The following is a 15,246-nucleotide window of genomic DNA, read 5'->3' as shown; positions in this document are numbered from 1 at the left end:
CTTCACATGACATCACATGTGGGTGTAGTAACCAGTGTGTGTCTCACTCCCCCTCGAGCTCATCCACAAACCAGCAATCATCTGTGACTGGAATTCACGTAAAACACTTGAACTGCCTCCACATCAAACCTGTGCTTCCAGTATTATGTACAGAGACTTAGCCAAGTCACACTTCAGGGCAAACACTGTAGTAACTCACGGTGAATTTCAAACATTCCACCACACTCTGGTGGACACACACCTTCAAACAATACATCAACAGTTTTTTGAGTTTGATGGTTGTTTTATACTTTTCTCTTCAACTCACAAATGCTGCCTGTGTTTTAAATTCTTTAAAGGTTACATGTTCAGCGGCACACGCTGCTGTGCAGGATGACACAGTGAGAGTCACCTCTAAATACATGCTATAACCCGGCACGTGGTCCACTGACATGCTGTTAAAGCCATACCTTTGAAGTTGGAAGGACATGAGAACATAACAAAAACACGTAAAACATTTCTTATCCGCTCGAGAGAAAAAAAACAACAACAACAACATGAATCATCACAGAGTGCTACCTCAAGTGGGAGACGTTCATGTAGGGAACCCATATATGCAAACCCAAGAAGCCTAAAGACAGAGAGGGCGGGGACATGCCGTCAAACTCAGCTTCCTTCCTTAATCACCAGCTGTAGTGAGGTCGCATCTGTACCTTCCGCACGCCTTCCACCTTCCAGTTGTAGTGGGACAGCTGAGCGTGCAGCGCTGTCCTCCGTGCTTAAAGATAATCTGGTAATTCGTTTACAGGATAATCTCGGGGCTCTAATGTGATTTAGTTGAGTTGAAAAAATCTCAGCAAATACAAGAAAAATTGTTTCAGATTGTCCAGCATTTCATTTTAAATGTGCTCTTGGTGCTCTTGGTTTAAATGTGCTCACTTTCTGTTCAGCTTGTGGCGACGCTCTTGGTGTAAAAGCTCTGCTCACTTTCTGTTCAGCTTGTGGCGATAGCTATGCAAAATGTTTAATTATATTTATCATTAGTTTTATCTATTTAGTCATCAGTTGAATATCTACTGTTATAACGGTGTCAGACCTTTGGTTTAATACAGAAATATTTATTTTCGTTTGGATAGAAATACATTACGGTCTGTTAATGGAAATAACATTAAACTGATTGTTATCATTTCCTACCACAGTGAGTGTCCTGACTGAGGCTTGGGTTGAACTGACACATACCTCCTGTCCTACAGAGCTGTGGCAGTATATTACAGTATAATACAGTATATAACCATGCCTTCCAGTGCACTGCATATGTATTGAAACCCAAACCTAGAGAACTGTCATTGTCAGTACACGTCATTAGCAAGTACACCTATAAAGATGCTTCTTACTCATGTTTGATGTCATATCAGATTTTATAGAACATACAACAAAAACCCAACCTTTGATGTTCGACCTGGACGTTAAGCTGCATTGGCTGGCTGCTCATATGACACAAACTAATGTTACAACCATTATCATTAGCATTGCAAAAACGTTGTTATTATTATTTATTTTTTTGTAGTTATTATTGGTTTGTTATTCGTACAGTGTAAGAGACCTATAAATGGACCAGTGACAGAAACATGAGACACTGACTGAAATAAGGCTTTTTAAATTCCACTTGTTACCAGCTTTCCCTCTAGACCATAATGAAGAGCCGACTTCTCATACGTGGCTCTGGGTATTTATTATTTTTTATATAATGACTGGACTCTTTATAAATGGATTGAACACACTCTCTGTAACATTATTAACAGCACATATGAGTTCAAAGCAGCAGCGTGCGGACCTCGATAAGTCCATTTACTGACGTCGTAAAATCTCCATCAGCGTGCACAGTGAGGCCCGCGATCAATACAGCTGTTGACACACGTTAACCCTTTCATCTCATTATTTTCCTTCTAAGTGGGAGGAAGAGAACCACCTGACGGCAGCCACCCATCAAGTTACAGAAACCTCCACGGACTTAATGACATGTTGTGAAAATGTCATTTTATGTTGTTTAGAAATAACAGCTGTTGTTAAATCCCTGGGATTAACATTCATCTCCACAGAGCTCAGACACACAAAGTTATGAGGCCCAGCATCAGCGTAAGACCTGTCTGATCTTGTAGCACACACTAACACACACACACACACACACACACACACACTCCCTCTACCACACGTCCTCTCCCACCCTGCTTTTCAAACATTCCAAAAAAGTCTGCAGTTTTCCTTTAACATCATCTCTACTGAGGGAACGGAGAAGAAAACTGAGCATTTGCTGGGAAAAAAAAATGTTGTGAGTCTGTCTGCAGCACCTGCAGTTTCTGCTCAAAGACGACGGAAAAAGGATGAAGCCCTAATCCGCCCACTCTAACATCTGCTGCCCAGGATGAAGAGAGTCTTAGGGAAAATCCATTCATAATCTGAGCAGATTAAAACATACCACACCTTTCAAAATACATAAGTGGTCTTACTCAACGTGCAAGTACTTACACATGGGTAACACTCCCAGACAGACGAAGAGGAGAGCAGAGGAGTCAGGCTGTTCATTAATGACAATCACTAAGTGAAAACTGTCTTCAGTGTTTTCCCCCACACTTGTGGGAGAAAATTAGAGAAACTCCTGTCTTATTCACCTGCTCACGATGAACTGGCAGTAAATCGCTTTTGGAGCATTTGCTGCAACATGTCCCAAGAATGAGACTCGTGAGTCACACACCGTGTTCTTTAAGAGCTATTACTCATCAACTGCAGGCTCTCACGAAGAATCACGACGCAGTAGTAAGGAAGGAACAGCGTTTAGACTTAGAGACCAAGAAAATAAAAAGGACAAAAGGGAGTTGTCGACTGAAAACTGGACTATATTATGTGACATATTTTGGACCGAGACAGACAATTAGATGAATTCCAAATATCTGCATACATTTGCTTTAAAAGCGAAAAAAGTGATACTTCTGACTCTACAGTGACTGGGTTTCTTTGACCTCGTCAGCTGGATGTGATTTCAAATAAAAATGTCAGTGCTCAATTGTAGCCCCGCCCCATTGGTTGAGACTACTACACACCAGTGCTTACATCTAAGATTGTTTACTCAGAGTTCTCCAGAAGTGCAATTTTGTTTACATCTCTGTGTTTTTTCTTATGTTGATATATTGTATATAACACACTGATAAATGAGCATCTATGCACCTTTCTCAATATAATTCTGTTTTTCTTTTCTGGTTCTCTAATAACATCCCTGCCCTTCTGTCACCATTGATTGTTTCATAATAATACATAATGAATAACATTGACTGCATGACAAAAATATTTTCAGCGTCCTCATTGGATGTATTAAAATGAATGATACTCACAGGTTAAATATGCGGAAACAACCTGATGCCTTGAGTTCATACTAACATAAAAGCCCTTTGAATTCTTTCATGAACAGATACACAGTGAATTGAAAGTACACAGGAACAGGCAGCACTGCTGAACAGAGGTGATGTGCCAAAGTGGGGGGTGCAGTCTTGGAGAAGTGTGGAGTGGAGTGGCCTGCTGTGACTTAAAGCACAGGAGTGGAGATTAGAGGACAGATTAGTGAGTGGCAGTTCTCAGCACTGCACTCCGTTCACAGGCTCCCATGTGCTCACAGGTAGCCTCTTCCTGTTGTGCAGGCGAGAAGGTATTGATGCATGAAGGTGTTTTTTTCTGAGGTGGAAAACACCAACTTCCTGTTTCCCGTTAATTCCAAACTAGTTTTTGACACTTGAGTGGTTCTGGGAGGGTGTAACGTACAGTTAGCATGACTGCCACGGGAGTCAGTACCGCCCAGGATCGTGCTGTGACACGATAGGCCCATGATGGACCAGTCCCTGTGAAAGTGTCAAGGCCTCGCCTCATTTGCATTTCTGGAGGCCAATGAATAAAAGTGTTTGTTCTGGTCTGTGCGTCTAATTGAAAGGAGCCATTAAGGAGTGTTTTAGGAGTTCCTCTGTGTTGGACCGGAAGTTTGGGAGCTGGTGTATAGAGGAGAGTGCCAGACTGGAGAAAAGCAAAATGTTCTGAATGACATGATGGACTGGATCCCTCTGCACACGGCTAGCTGCTTGACAATTCCTCGCTGCACAAACATATGGGCCATATAACAAGTGACAACAGTGATCAGGGTATGTTTCAACAGATACCAAAAATGTTGGCAGGCTAAAGTCAGTCACGTTCAAAGCCAACTATCGCCCAGAGGTGCTGTACAGTAAATCAGGAGCTGCAGTATCCCCCGGCAGGTGTGATTATCCATAATTATATTGTTCTGCCATGGTTTGGGGAAGATTATTAAAAGACTGGGGCAGATAATTAACAAAAACAAGTGCAAAAACAAAGTACAACAACAGAATCTAAGTTGACAGTGCTGATACTAACATGAAACATTCTTTTTTTCTCTCTATGAGAATGTAAATTGACAAACACTGATGTTATTCGATAGCGGCCAATATATTAGGGACACCTAACTAAATAACCTGCTTTTTATACCTCTGTTGTTTTAAGCAGGTCTATTGGATTTTACAACTTTGGCAGTAACTTGGCATGTCCGATATTAACTTTTTGTCGACATCCAATATGCAATATTGTCCATACACTTTCAGATTCCGATATCAACCGATACCGATATAGGCCTGGTTATATTTATATATTTATCTATACAAACCACTGTATGAGTGTGAGATTAATTGAATGAGCTGCAATGCTGCCATCTAGTGACTTTCACTTTAACATACAGTCGTTTATCCCCCAAACTTTTTTTATAGTCGGCGATTCACGGTCAATTGTGTGTTAGGCTAAAGTCAACAAATAGTCCACCTCTTAACTATGATGTTTTCAACTTTATTAAACATAATAGATTGAAAATAAAAGAATAAAAATCAATACCAACAGCCACCGATACTAGTTTCATTTCAATGACTTCTTCAGTCCCTTGAATACTCGCCAGCTCTCTTTAAAACCTTTCACAAGAAAAATTCATTTCAATTCACCATCAAAGACCTTATGTAACAGTACTGTAAAAAAAAAGGTTGTGAACCCAAGAGGGAGTGCGTGAGAGGCAAAGAATACAGTAGGTGAGAAGTTGGCGACAGAGATGTTCAAGGGTAATATATCTGTGGCACAGGAGAGGCTGAACCATGGGAATTCAAGTCATTAGCACATGAATCAAATTCCAGCAGTCGTTTAATACAGAGCCCATTGTCACAGGTATCAGCGGCAGATGAGCTCCATTCATGGCACCATGGTGACGACAGGGTCGAAGTTAAGCTGCTCATGGTGTGCTAGAGATGGGGAGCTGGCCTTTTGGATATTAGATGAAATTATATAATCAAAACTATATCAGTTTGGAGGAGAAATATGACGTGTGTTGTTATATGGAATTGGGTCACTGGCATATTAAAAAAAGCATAAAAAACTGCATATTTTTTATAATGTGACATTTCTACCAATCACATTAACAACAGGATTGTTAAACGCATACTGTACATACATACATATGGTGCAGTTCCAGTTCTGTCCACCGCCAAACAAACAAAGCATTGAGTACAGAACACACAATGTTTGTTTTACATCCATGTCGCTAAAATATCGCTAGACACGACAGGAGATAGTTTGTTTTTTTTTGAAAGTATGTTATTGACATTCTATCTAGCCGGTCAGACAAGAGTTTTGTTATGTAAACAGGAATATGAGCAGAACCGCAGGACGGGGACCTGAGGACCTGAATGTCAGCAAACAGAGGAATCGGCCAAACACACAAGAAAACTCAGACTAATAAGTTTTTTTTTGTTTGTTTTTTCTTTTTTCAAGCATTGACAGATGGAGGTTTTTGAACAACAGCCAGATTCATAAAAAAAAAGGACAAATCTGCTTGTTATTCTGTTATATGTTTGTTAAGTGGTAAAAGCTGACAGGCTGGAGAGAAAGACTCAAACAACAACAAGGTAGCATGTCTGGAAATGTGGGAGGAATAAGAAGTGTTTATACACACACACACACACACACACACACACACACACAGCTCCGTTTGAAGTCAAACTAATGTTAATGTTAATCCTTCAAGGTCAACAGAAAGAACGTGTGAGAATCGAACTGTATTTCACTATTTGAAACTGAACTGGTGACGCTCCCTTCTAAACCCATATAATTGATTAACAGAACTATTAAGTCTGAGGTTTTCAGGTACAGATAAACACCTAGGATTTATCGAACCCTCTACAGTGTGATTGAAAGTGAAATGTTTTCAGCGGTTTCCCACACAGCCTGGTTATCTGCTGTTGCTCACACAGATGATCCTCAAAGAGCTGGAACATGTAAGAACATGGAAACTCTGCGTCACGGAGAAATTCTTTATGCTTGTCAGAGACGCAGCAGTCTTCGCCCGCGCATGTGTATTCATACACACACACACACACACAAACACACACACACAGGCGGTAATCTACAGTACAGTCAGGCTCGGTGATGATGGCCTGATTTTGAACTCCCCTAAAGTGCTTCCACTTCTTACTTCGCAGGACCAAAACAAAACAGAGCGAGCAGTGATCCATTGAGAAATCACTCAGGGTCGACGACACACTGAGAGCGTGTTTACTTCCTCGTCTGATGAGAGCTACACACTGTCACTGACAACAAGGCAATGTGATGCATATGTCACATTTTATTTCTGTACTTCTGTCTCAAAGTGAGAGCCCCGAACCAGGGGTCCTCACAGTGAGGGCACTGTTTTCAAAAGCATGAGTGCAGATGAATGCCGCCAAGGGTTCTTGAAGTGCCAGCAGAGCATGTTACTCACTCTCTTAGATGGAATGCAGCCTATTGTCAATTGAACTCGTGGAAAAGCTCCTGAGAGTGCAGCACCGGGAGGTGGAGGCAGTCTGAGGACAGCAGACGTGACCGACCTCAAAAACCAGATCATCTCCTTCTCCTCTCTGCTCACAGAGAGCCGTCAGTTCCAGACAGGGTGCAAAGTTATTTGTGCCCCCCGCGCGAGGCGTTGATTTCACCAAGCAGTTGTCGGCTGGAGCGGGTGTGACCTTTGCTCTCGGTTGTTAGGAACGGCCAGAAAGCCAAGAGGCAGAGAGCCAGACACCATAGCAACTAGTGTGGTTGGTCTCTGCACTGGAAGGATTTGCTAAGAACCTTCTAAAAGACAGTACTGCGGGACACAAGCTTAATGCTGCAACAGCTGAAAGTTTGATAAAGACCAAATCGGTCGACAGACGCTGCCGAAGACAGACACACCGAAAACACAATCAGTGTCTGACAGTGACCTCTCTATTTTAAGCCACGGTGTTGACTGGGGATAAGTTGCCGTGTGAGTGGCTCCCGTAAATATTTCACAAGCATTCCAGCGTGGACTGTCGTCCTCGGAGCGCAGCAGTAAATTTCCCCACCGAACACACGCCTCAGCGGCCAGTCCGTTTTGTTTCTCTTTCAGGGTCATTTTCCATTCAAAGTCAACCGAGCATCATTAAATTACACAGATAGCAGTGGGCGAAGGAACTCTGTTGGTTCTTTTTATGGCACGGAAGAAGACAATTACAGCCAAATGTTGTATTTTATCAAACAGTAAAAGTCTCTCTTTACCTTCTTTTCTCTCCTCTGTTATGTGCCGGTTTCTGAGAGACGACCACAGACAGAAAAAAAAAAATCTGATTTCAATGATAAAATAATCTAATAACGGGTATGAAATATTTCATAACAGCTGTTGAGTGTAGTTGATATATTCACACATGTCCTGTTGAATATTATTTTTATAGATTCTTTCTAGACGTGTATAGTTGTGTTGCTTGGCAACAACACAGGACCCTTGTGGATGTAGAGTGATACTGGTCATGAATGTCTGACATAATAGGTGTGACACTGGGTCTAATGTGGTGTCCACCTGGGGTGACCAGGTCCAACTCAATAAAATGTGCCACACACAAGACATTATTAGGTGGATTTGTGGTACCAACGTTGGGTTAGTCTAGACCAGGAGTGTCAAACCCCCAGTACCAGTCCATAGGTCATCTGGTACCGGGCCACAGTGGGACACAGTGAACTGGCTGAGTCCTTGGAACAAAAAAGGTTGGGGAGCACTGGTATAGATGTAACTACTCCATAACAGACTAAAAAATGGTTCTGCAGTTGATTATTATTTATTCAAGCTACAAATATTGTTCATTGCTGTGTAGTAAAGAAAACTCTTAATTTCATAGGTTAAGAACCTCTGTTGCTTGGACTTCAGTAAATGCTTTTTAAGCTCCTGTGGGCCACACAAAACGGCTTGGCGGGCCGCATTTGGCCCCGGGCCTTGAGTTTGACACGTATGATCTAGATTTGAATTAATAAAGAATATATGACATGTGACCTTGAAGACCTTAACATGTCCTTAAACGATGGCATCAATCCTGATCCATACAAATGCTTTCTTTAACACCCCGTAGTCTCTGCAGTCATATCTGGCTTTGCTTTAAAACTGCATTTAACTTTTAATGACAGTTTAATTGGACCAAGTGATGAACGTGAGACCACAACGTGCAGTTTAGGTGCTTAGTTGTTACGTCTGCAACGTGAGAACATTGAAAAAAAAACAGCACCTTTCTTAAAATCTAGTTTAGGATTTTTCAGTTTTAATTGCTTTACGCTCATTAGATAACTGCAAGGCTGAAATCAAACGTTGATCTTAATACCAGGACATTTTCTAATTTAGTTTTTTGTTTCTGCATCTTTTTTGCTAATACGTCAATTCTCCTAATTACGGATGTCTCTCTTCAACAAATTCAACCATATAAATGTATTCACTGGCGATGTTTTCAGATTTGATTAAAGTCAATCAACGTATTCATATAGAATCCTGTTACAGGGAGAGAAGTTACTGCAGTTTCTATTCCTCGTTGCCGTGATAACACCACACTGCTGTTTTTTTTTTTTTTTTTTAAATAACTGGCCGGGATTCAAAACCTTCCCAGCACACCACCGATTAATTGTCTGAAAACTCACTCCCTGCCTGGTTAAGGCTCTTACACTTAGACTGGCTGCCCCTAATGGATAACAATGAGCCGCTCATTTGCTGACAGCAGCTAAACTTATACCCCAGCCTGTCACCACACATTTGGCTGGAGTTCAAATCCGACCAGTGTGGTTAAAAATAACAGTGCATTATATGAGCGTCCTATCTACCAGATTAAACAATGATGACGATGTTTATTTTAAGCTAAGTTAGCGTCTTCGTTGTCACTCGTGTGAAGTCTGCGTTGGATCTTCAGCTCCATCACAGAGAGAATATTTTTAAAACTTTTCTGACAGGCTCCAATTATGCAGTCACCCAGGTTGCCTAGAGGTAATTATGTCTTCTCTTTCTCAGGAAGGCAAACCATGTAGGTGGAGACCATGCATGCCTGACATGTGGCAACACATGCTGGATATAACTGTCGCAGGGTGACGCAGACTGGAACCTCTGAAAAAGTGGGAGGAAGTGGTTTATTGGGCCACTTTAACATTCATGTTTTCTCGTCGTTACCACCAGGGAGCTATTAGCCATGGAAAGTTTTGATTTCCATTTCACAGTGTCAGAGCATAATGACATTTACACTGAGGATCCACTGTCATTTTCCATTTAGACATGAGAGGCCCATGCAAGCAAACCGCGCGGCATGTGACATTTAGAATTTATTCCCGTTTCTTTGCCTCCCTGTGCTCACGAGCTCCAAATGTGAAAGTGGAAATCAATCTGCACAATACTGACTTTATCCAATAGAGAGAAGCTAATAGAACACAATAGGTAAGCACCATAAGAATCTGTGTTAAATCTTCCATTAATTTAAAGCAGAATTCTGAATGATTTTGAACAGATAACAGGACAAAGGTCTGGAGGTATTTTCACTGTTGGTAAGAACTATGACCTATGAACTGAGTACCAGCACTGTATTTGATCATCAGTACCAGTACTGTATTTGATCATCAGTACCAGTACTGTATTTGATCATCAGTACAAGTACTGTATTTGATCATCAGTACAAGTACTGTATTTGATCATCAGTACCAGTACTGTAGTTGATCATCAGTACCAGTACTGTATTTGATCATCAGTACCAGTACTGTATTTGATCATCAGTACCAGTACTGTAGTTGATCATCAGTACAAGTACTGTATTTGATCATCAGTACCAGTACTGTAGTTGATCATCAGTACCAGTACTGTAGTTGATCACCAGTTCAACTAAACTTCTAGGGACAGGACATGACGCTTGGTAGAAATGAATGTGTAATTACAGCCCTACAGTACATGGGGGGGGGCAGTCCCAGTTGTCATCAGACAAGGGTGGGGTCGACCATGGACATTCACACTAACACACACACACATATATATATATATGTGTGTGTGTGTGTGTGTGTGTGTGTGTGTGTGTGTTACACTGAACACTTTCTTGTTTCTTTAATGAAGCATGATAATGGACTCTGGGGTCACAGAAACTGAACAGCCTGGAAAACTAAACTTGTCCAACACTACGCTCTTGAAAGGTCAAACAGTCATACCTAGACAGTGGCTCATGTTGCATTGTGAATTTTGAGCATATTTCATGCTATACCTATCCATAATGGTAGTATTTGCAGACTTCCTACTCCATTTTAAATTACAAACCGAGTCAAACTTAGTGGTAGAAAATCTGCCAAAAGCAACAATTTCTACTCATCATCAACTACAGCTTAAGTCACACAGATATCTGCACTCCATCTTTTTTGTAAGGAACAAAAAACGATCATGTTACAAAAGAAAACATCTGAATAGCTATATATAGCTGGAGTTTCTTTGCAGCATTACTCAACACTTCACCTTACCAGTACATTTTATTCCTCTTTTTTTACTGAAGGTTTCATTTTCTTGTTCTTAATGGAACATCCGATTGTCAAATTTCTGTCTATTTCATTCCTAATGAATTGACATCAATTGCAATATCAAGAGTGATTACATAAACAAATTAGACATAACAAATCTACACCTCCTCTAGCCATAGTCCCACGATGCTAATGAAATGATTACAATAGCATCAAGGAAAACTCTGTGAAATCATTATTTGTGGCATCATTTTTTCATGTGAGGAAAAGAAAGAGCCGTCACGCCTGACCGAGCACAGAAGTGTATTTTTGTCAGGGCCCTAAATTAAAAGCTGACCTGTTTCTCATGTGTCAACCGGTTGAGCTTTGAATTATTTTATAAAAACCCTCACCCATCATCACCGCAGGGAGCCCAGACACCAGGGTTCCCCAATTACCACATTTCAGTCAAGTTGGGTCACACACAAAGAAAGAGCCTCGACCCACTTCACTCTGACAAAGCTGCTGCGCAGGCTTTGAATAGTTGGGCTTCACAGGAACGAGTGTGGCCAATGCTCAGGGCAACTCATCCATCACCGCTCACTCTCATTTCTTTGAGTTTTGTGGTTAAAAAAACAACTCTTTATCTTCAACTTATTCCATACAATCCTCACTGCTAAGGTACATAAAACAGATGACGTCTAAACATTTACAGTGGGAAGAGATAAAAACATCCATAAAATGTGTCACTAATTAATACTTAGTTGTATTTATGTTACCTGAGCTCGTGGGAAACTGTCTCACGATAAATCAGCACAAACTATAATGTTCCTGTTAGGAACCGCAGACAGAAGGCAACGTCGTGTCTTTTGATTTATAGCTGTGTTTCTCAAGTATTTTAAATGAGGATCCAGTATCTTACAGACAACACAGCCTCGTGACATTAACAGTTAAATGTCAATGATCCTAAACAAATAGTTATGACACATGACACTAATAATAACTGAAACAATTCTGTATAAAAATCTGCCTTTATGTGGTTTCATAACCTTAGGTTTAACTGTGGGAAAATGAAAAAACAATGTTATAGTTAACCAAATCACTAAGCCTGTATGCTGGTAAACAAGTCATTAGTCATTCTTGTGAATTATTATCAAAATTCACCATCTAGTTATTTCCAACTAAAAGCAGATAAGGACCAGAAGAATGCCCTGTGGCCCTCATATGGATTCCAACCCAGAGGTTGGGAATCACTCACTTGCCACAACAAAAATCACACTGAATATTTTTTTAAATCCTAAAAGAAAAGTGTTGACCACCAGACTAAAACAGAAACTTTTACATGTTGTTCTTTATCTTTATCCACAGTGACCTTTTGTCTCTGTTGTCAAGAAAACAACTAACTTACTAAGTACAGTCTGTTCAGCTCAAATCAAAGCTCTCTCCTTCCTGACAGACAACACAAACATGGTGGTAAAAATGGAAAGAATTAGTCAAACTCACCCATCAGACAAGAGAGACAGTTATACAGAAGTTCCTCAGGAGAGACAGCCTCAGAGAGATGACAACATTAAGTCCGCTCTGTAACCACTGACTGTGTGCAAACACTTCATCACATCTCCTTCAGGAAAACAAGTGAAGTGCGTCGCCTTTCTTTTTTTCTTTTTTTTTTCTGTGTGCCGCCCAGCACGTCAGAGTGTTTGACTGACGACCAAAAGTGCGCAGTCAACAACTGGGACTATGACTCAAGTCACCACAAGGTCGTCCCTCTATTTTAGAAGCGACAGGGGTCAAAGGGCACACAGTAACTCTGGGAGCTGGCTGTGTGGAATGACTGCTGTCATGAACTATAACCAGTGCACAACCCATACAAAACGTGGGGAGACATTTCTTAGAGGGTCTCAGCTGTCAGTCAAGGTAAAGTCATCACTTGGGCACAATTTTCATGATTGTTTCTTCATAATAATGCAGATTTTAGATCTGTTTTCGTCACTGTTATGAGCAGGAAATGTGGACAAACAGGCAGACGTTGCTGCACTCTTTACAATGCATTCATGAAATGTGGACAGGCATGGAGAAAATGCTTACACCCTGCCTTCACTGTGTTTGAACAGTATACCTCCACACCCAGTTCATGTGGCGCCGCAGCAGCAGAGTCCTATCAGCGCTCAGAGATGACAAACACAATTAGCACTTAACCAACAATGAACTGCATCGTGTGTATTATTTTCACTGGGCCACAGTTGAATCATCGTTTCACCTGAAAGAATTTCCCAGTTCAACTAGTGTATGTGGAGGGTGATTATCCTAAAGGTAAACCCAACACAAACGTGCTTTACATACAAACATACAGCACTACAGTGTCACGTGTATTTGTTTTAGTACCTTATACTCACCTCCAGCATGAGATTGTTATTAATGAAATCATTTTGTATTAGCCAACAGTATTTATTTTATTATTATTTAATTATTTAAGAATAACGGAGAGTTATCCAATATTCTATATACTAGAATGCAGTGTTGGCTGTAGACATTTTTTCGCCTAAAACGAAATCGTGATCTAGCGCCCCCTGTCATCCATTATGTTAGTTTTGTTTTCCCGAGCCACTACACTCCAGAAGATGACCATGTCAAGAGCCTGAGATGTATCCAGTAATATCTCACTTTACCACAAGATGTCACAAAATCTTGCACAGAGTACTTTTTTGGCTTTATTTTATTTATTTTATTTTGTCAACAAACAAGCAAACAATTGATTTACCACACAAAGAAAAATGTAGCCATGATTATTTCAGACCTGCCAGTTGATGGCAGGAGCACTTTCTATTTTTAGACTCAGGCAGTTTTATCATGGTATGTAATTCATATAGAGGACTGTAGGAGCCTGACTTACTTTAGGAGCCAGTTACTTCTCCAAAGACTCGTGACAGTCCTGGCAGTCAAGAGTGCAGCTTATTATCGTGAAACTTCAGTATCTAAAAATAAGTATATTATATATATATATGAATATACCTTTATTATAATTCACAACAGAAGAATCCCAGTGGCTGCCTCTTTATAGTCCACCGGTGTTACACATGCAGATCATTAACAATCTAATAGAAATAAAACACATGTAACCTGTTCATTAGTCTTCTAAAAATAATTTACCTAACAAGTTTCTCCAGTGCAGTGAAATAATTAGCTTGTTTTTGTATTAGTGGATGAAACAATCAGACCACATGAATGGGTTCCTCACTTTCGCGGCGTCTGTTCCCACAAGGTCTTGACATCATTGTACAGAGAAGAGTCTTGCATTCTAATTAGCACTTAAACCAGAGGTGAACACATGTGCCCTGGACTCTGTACGGAGAAAGACACCAGGGCACCACTCCGAGTGCACACATTTACACTCATTAGAAACTCATTGTGCTGTTCTGACCTGTAATCTTGAACCTGGAGCTGTGGTTCTCTGCAGCTCACAGCATTTCAGCGCTGTTAAATAACATCTGTGAATTCCTGTTCACAACACCTGCAAAGTCACGTTTTTACTCTCAGTGTGAAGGAACACAGGCACTTTGGTGGTAAGAGGGAGAAACCATGTTTTCTCCAAAACTGAAGAAGAAAACCCACTTTTTATTCCAGCAGTGTTTTCAAACTTGTTTCTCGCAAAAGAACCAACAGTAATTGTTGACGTTGATCCATGTCATATTTTTAGCTCCAGACAAATCATTCAAAAAATGTACCTCATATGTAGAAGTGGAGAAAGTCTTGTTGCCATGGTAATGGATGTATAGTTCACCAGCGGCAGGTCGTGCCTCCTGCAGTCTCACTATGCCCCCTAGTGACATCACACAGGAAAATCCAGATATGGGTTTTCACAGTTTCAGTTTCTAACCACGCTTCGAGTGATTTCCTGTAGCCTGGCTGTAATTCAAACTTCACAAAGAGACTAATTAAAACCTCTTTTGACACTGTGTGTTTTTTAAGTGTTAACAGACAGACAGACATGTCAGTAAATGTATCTCCACAGGTTTATTTATGTTAAACCGCAGTTCTTCTGAAGTTAATGAACTGGTTGTGCCTCAGTGCACGTTAGCGTCAAATATAAGCAGAACATTGTCAGGTACATGTATTTGCCTTTATTTATTTATTGCCTCTCATTAAGTTTGGGAATTACTTTTTTATATTTTGTAAGATATCTTTTAGTTTGAATTATTTGTAGAGCAAATTTATTAAACTTTTATTAAACGCTTTTCTGTTACAACTGTTACATACATTTTGTATGTGTTTATGTTTATTTTTTTGCTAGCATTTTCTTGGCTTCTGGGAGAAAGCTGATGATAAAATATTTTTTAATGAAGAATTGATTCTAGAGATTAGTAAAACATTGATTTTGTAACGTGGCATAATGAAGCTAACAATGTCATTTTC

At 40.4% G+C, this 15,246-nt stretch overlaps 1 protein-coding gene across 1 annotated transcript in view; it reads right to left on the bottom strand.

Moving 5' to 3' along the window:
* Positions 1 to 12,557, bottom strand: part of chl1a (cell adhesion molecule L1-like a) — a 50,936-nt gene extending 38,379 nt beyond the window's left edge. Inside the window, exon 1 of the mRNA XM_017035971.2 lies at positions 12,337 to 12,557. The gene's annotated coding sequence lies outside the window, so the exon portion shown is untranslated. The remainder of the gene's footprint in view (positions 1 to 12,336) is intronic.
* Positions 12,558 to 15,246: the final 2,689 nt, after the last annotated feature.

This window comes from Cynoglossus semilaevis, chromosome 10 (assembly GCF_000523025.1).
Source record: "Cynoglossus semilaevis isolate Cse_v1.0 chromosome 10, Cse_v1.0, whole genome shotgun sequence".
Classification (NCBI taxonomy): Eukaryota; Metazoa; Chordata; class Actinopteri; order Pleuronectiformes; family Cynoglossidae; genus Cynoglossus; species Cynoglossus semilaevis.
Note: the sequence above shows the minus strand (reverse complement) of the source record. Positions and strands in the feature narration are given on the sequence as shown.